Below are 5455 nucleotides of genomic sequence, written 5' to 3'. Positions count from 1 at the left end.
ACTCAGAAGTAATCACCTGCAATATTACGCATCTTCCCATTTGTTACATTCAGTATTACAATTTCAGCCAGGACAGTTTCAAATAAGCAAAGCACCGAAAAAATAAATAAACTGTACCTACAAATCTCAAGGGTTACCTCTCAAGATCTAGGCTTGCGAATAATATAAACACTGCTACGTGGAGAGTCCTGGCTGACTTACATTTGTCAGTTGAAGCGTCCTCATGGCTGTTAACGCTGCTGAAGCGCTTTTAGCGGCTGCACGCACGGGTGTGCTTTGGAGAGAGTGGCAAGAGGAGCGGCGATATCCAAAATGGATGAGCGGGCATCAACTTGCACGCCGATTGACATCACGCCATGACTAATTACAATACTTTCAGTGAGCGCAGGCAAGGGCAGTGCTGCCAACCTGCTGAAAATGGCGGCAGCGGGCAAAACTGCGGTGGCCGCCATCGTTTTCCCCAAAATGGGCCTTAACGGCCAGCAGTAAGACGTCAAATTTTTAGCCCAAAGTGTTTAGTTCTCAGGGCTGAAGCCTTCTCCTGCACCTCTTTAATGAATCTCCCCCATCCCCCCCTTGGCTCACACGGTGTCTGGGTTACGTGACTGAGCCCCAAGCCCCAGTGTCTCAGCTGTCTGATATTGAACCCGAGGCTTTCACTCAGACCCACATACCGAGCCCATGCACCTAATGCTGATTCTGAGCCTCGCTCTCTTACTGCTCACTGAGAGATTTGGCAGCTGGGAGAGAAAAAAAAGGTGTGTGTTACCCTGCACAGTGCAGACCAATCATACCATTCCATTCCCCCATAAGTATAGGGCACCATGCCCCCTGGTGCCCTTCCAGTCGCTTCTTTGCTGTCTGCCCAGGTCTTCCTCTGTCAATGTACTGTAAGCTTACTGAGTTGTCTTAATACCAGTTTTTTCTGCAGACTTTCACAATGTGAGAAAGACTATTGCTCTTTTCGTTGCCATCCACTTTGGTCTCCCGCTCTGCTTGTCGCTAGCAGCCCAGGTTTCCCACTGGTATACATTATGTAGGTCCTTTAGAACCCTTCTGACTGCTTCCATCCTTTCAGCCAATTCCTTATCCTCTTCCAAGTTTTATCTAGGATACCCAGCTTATGTTGCATCCTTTTTATGTACCTCCAAATACACTCTACTTCATAGGTCTTTCCAATGTCCACTTGGGATGTTACTCCCTGAAAAAGAAGTCACGGAAGTTTATAAGGCAGGATCTCCTCCCCCACCAGCCCCCCTTCTGAAATTTATTTTATATATCTGATCCTCAAGTTTGTTACTAACAATCAATACCATCATGTTGTCATTTAACACACTTTTCATTATAAAACTAGGCCCAGAAATTCAGGGATGCCTGCGAACGTTTCAATCTAATCTTTTGCACTCACATACTGGGGATGTTCATGGAGCCTTATCCTCTCATTAATTGCTTAATTGTCCACCACCATTCACGACTGGATGTGGCAGGACTGCAGAGCTTTGATCTGATCTGTTAATTGTGGGATCGCTTTGCTCTGTCTATAACATGCTGCTTCCACTGTATAGCATGCATGTAATCCTGTGTTGAAGCTTCACCAGGTTGGCACCTCATTTTCAGGTATTCCTGGTGCTGCTCCTGGCATACTCTTCTACACTCCACATTGAACCAGGGTTAGTCATTTGGCTTGCTGTTTATGGAGCAATGAGGGATATGCCGGTACATGAGGTTACAGATTGTGGTGAAATACAATTCTACTGCTGCTGATGGCCCATGGCGTCTCATGGATGCCCAGTTTTGAGCTGCTAGGTCTGTTCTGAATCTATCTCGATTAGCATGGTGGTAGTGCCACACAATACGATGGAGGATGTCCTCAGTGTGAAGACAGGAGTTGGACCTAGAAATTGGATAAGGCTCAAAAATGGGCGGGGCATCGCCCAGCGCTATTTGCCTGCACCCGTTCAAAGTGGTACAGGCAGTACACAAACTTCTTGCTGCCTGCTCATTTACATGATTGCAGCGCTGATGTCAGCACTAAATGCACCGCTGATTGGCTTAGTGCTCAACAGGGGTTCAATATTGGGTGCAGTCTATTGGCCAATAAAATTTGGCCAAGGCTCTCTGCACTACTTAAAGGAGAGGTGCTTTGTTGCAGATGCACCTCATTGTCAGTTTAAAAAAAGCCGTGGCCCAACAGCTGAGGGAAAGGGCAAGGAGATTTTCTGATGCGGCACTGGAGGCCTTGGTATTAGGGATCTAAAGATGCCGTGAGGTCCTTTACCCACAGGGGGGCAGGAGGCCTTCAAGGCTGAACAGAAGCAGGATCTGGGAGAAGATTGCTCAAGCCGTCACTGCGACAAATGTTGTCCCCAGGACCTGGATCCAGTGCTGCAAAATGTTTAATAACCTCACACGACTGGTGAAGGTGAGTGAATGCATCATCAAATGCCATATCTCACCATCTGCACCACAAGCCTCACACACTGCTCAATGCACCACACCCCCCATCACTCACCTACCAACAATCTCTAGCAATCATCACTCATACCTCACAATCATAGCTTCACTTCACCCTCACACACTTACCATTGCTGCAAGACTCACACCCACACCATTGCTGCAAGACTCACACCCACATCTTACACGGTACACCACTGCCAGCTATTCAACCATGGCAGGCACATCAACCAAACACATTGCATCACATTCACTGATACACTTCCCTTTCTCTTGCAGGCCAAGGTGGCGCACAACCACCAGGAGCACCAGCAAACGGCCGGTGGGCAAGACAGAATTGAGAACCTCACAGAGCTGGAGGAAGCAGTACTCATAATAATTGGAGCGGCAGTCACAGCGTCCGTGGCGAGCGGGGAAGTAAAATGCATTGTTGATGATGACGGTCTGCTCATACCTAATCCTTCTCATATCCCACTTTCGCCTCATCCCATAATCTTTTCTCACTTACAAGCTGCTGATGGATATCTTGCTTCTCCCCCTCCCTTTACCACAACCCAACCCTTGTGCATTTCTGCTTTCAGATACCCAAGAACTGCCAGCAACCCAGCCTGTCCCCGACATTGTAGAGGAGGAGAGTGAAGGAGAAGAAAAGACACCATCCCTCGATCTGACACTCGCAGACACCAGCTCAGAAAATGGCACTGCGTGTACTTTAGAGGGTAGTATAGAGGCGGGATCTGCACGTGGTGAGCCACTGGGCATGAGTGGGCCGCAGCCAGGCCAGGGACAAAGGGTTGCTCAGGTTCCAGCTCCCCGAAGGGTGAGTTTACGCACGAATTCTGCTGCACAGGACTCAGATGTTGACCTCAATGGGGTGACCTTCAGAAGAAGGGTGATGGGCATGCACACACAAATGCTTGGTGCAATGGCAAGCCTGCCAGAGAGCCTCTTGTCAGTGTCCAGGAGCAAGGAGGAGTCTGGCACCAACATTGCACGGGGTTTTGCGCAGAGCTTGGAGCCCATGATTTCCAGTATGGAAATGATGGGCAACTCCACGAGAGAACTTGTGGACCCAAACATGATACTGGATGTGATGGGCAATCTCACAGCTTCCATTGCAGCACAGGCGGAAGCAACACAACATCTCAGCGCTGCAGTGGAAGAGGAGACTATTTTCCTGCAGTCTCAGCTTGCTGCCACACAAGCTCAGACTGCTGCCAACGTGGCTGGGTTTGCGAATGTGGAAAGGGGCTTGCAGGGAGTTACGCCAGTCCAGCAATCTGTCCCAGATGGCTCGGAATGCTGAGGCACCAGCCCAGGGGGCTGGCAGTGGCTCTGTGGAGCAAGAACCTGCTGTCCTCTCTCAGGATGACAGCATTCCTACTCCCACCTCTCCCACTCCACCAGTGCCCTTGCTGCTGCCTGTCATCCAGACTGCTGCTGCCCATGCCGAGGTCGCGCAACCACAGACGGGCCTACTAGGGCCAGAGCTGCTCGAGGTCGTCCGGCAAAGGCCATCCTGCAAGGCCATCTGTAGTCTCCCCCACTGAAAGTCAGCAGCCTTCCACCAGCCATGCTGCAGCCACTTGGGGGAGCACTTCGTAGGAGCACTAGTGTAGGAAACGACACATGAAAGACAGACACTAAGGGAATGCACAAGGGTGATTAGTTGACTTTGTTCTTTTGATTTGAATTTGATAAATTTATAAATTATGTTTGGAATGTGTGTTTTGTGGTGGCTCCCATTTCAGCTTTGAGTCCAGGACTGTGATGTTTCATGACAGAGGGATGGCAAGATGTGAAAGTGGTGAGCAACGGGGATCTGGGGTTTCATTCACTGGAACTAGATTCTGATGAGGCAATCACAGACAGCCCATCTGGAAAGGGGTTGTGCTGCTTGTCTCCTCCCTTCTTCCTCCTTCTCCTCCTCTTCCTCCTGAGGTGGTCCGGGAACTCGTGGTGACTGCCTGTTCATGATGACCAAGTTGTGAAGCAGACCACCACAAAATGGGACACCCGCTCTGGCGTGTACTGAAGGGCTCCTCCCGAGCGGTCAAGGCAGCGGAACCATTGCTTCAGTAGCCCAATGATCTGCTCGATGATGTTCCTGATGGCAGCATATAATAGTGCTAGCCTCGAGTGGTGGGGTTGTGGAAGGGGAGTCATCAGCCAGGTGTGGAGCAGATAGCCCTTGTCTCTGAGCAGCCACTCTCAGGTTTGACGTGGTGGCTGAAAGATTGCTGGCACAGTGGACTGGCACAGGATGAACGCTTCATGACTGCTGCCAGGGTACCATGCATTTAATATCATGATGCGTTGGGCATGGTCACACAACAGCTGCACATTAATTGAGTGGTAGCCTTTGCGATTACGGAACATCTCCGGATTGGTATGCGGTGCCCACAAAGCCATGTATGTGCAGTCAATGGCGCCCTGCACCATGGGGAAGCCTGTTGTGACCTCCCAGATACAGCGATGGACGGCGAACTGGGAGATGTTAGCTATGTCTCCTGCTCTAGACTGAAAGGATCTGGTGATGAAAAATTGAGGGCCACTGGGAGCACCGTCGTCGCCCTGCTCTGAAGCTGCAGGTCTGGTTGCAGGAGGTGGCAGAGTTCTGTGACCACCTCTTTGGTGAAGCAAAGCCTCCTAATACACTACTCCTGGCTTAGGTGCAGGTAGGAGACGAGTTCCCTGAAGACACTCGGTGGGTAAGGCCTCCTGTTGAGAGCCCTCCTGCCCCTCCTCCCTCTGCGAGCAGCTTGTCCTCTTCTTCGCTGCCTCCAGTCCATCTCCCTGTCATACTCGACTATGAGGAGGACTGCAAGTACAGCCCCTATGTCTGGGACAAGTGGTGTGAGCAGAAGCCTTTAAATGAGAAGCAAGCGTTCTCCACTTGCAGCAACACACCTGTCATTTCAGCAACATAAGAACATAAGAAATAGGAGCAGGAATAGGCCATTTGGCCCCTCGAGCCTGCTCCGCCATTCAATAACATCAT

The 5455-nt window shown here is 50.4% G+C and overlaps 1 pseudogene; it reads left to right on the top strand.

The window, feature by feature from the left end:
• Window positions 1–2152: 2152 nt before the first annotated feature.
• LOC147106708 (uncharacterized) lies at window positions 2153–5126 on the top strand (annotated as a pseudogene).
• The last annotated feature ends 329 nt before the right edge of the window (window positions 5127–5455 follow it).

Source organism: Somniosus microcephalus, chromosome 15 (assembly GCF_052327205.1).
Source record: "Somniosus microcephalus isolate GS21.2 chromosome 15, FLI_Smic_1.0, whole genome shotgun sequence".
Classification (NCBI taxonomy): domain Eukaryota; kingdom Metazoa; phylum Chordata; class Chondrichthyes; order Squaliformes; family Somniosidae; genus Somniosus; species Somniosus microcephalus.
This window is presented reverse-complemented; position numbering and strand designations above follow the sequence as displayed.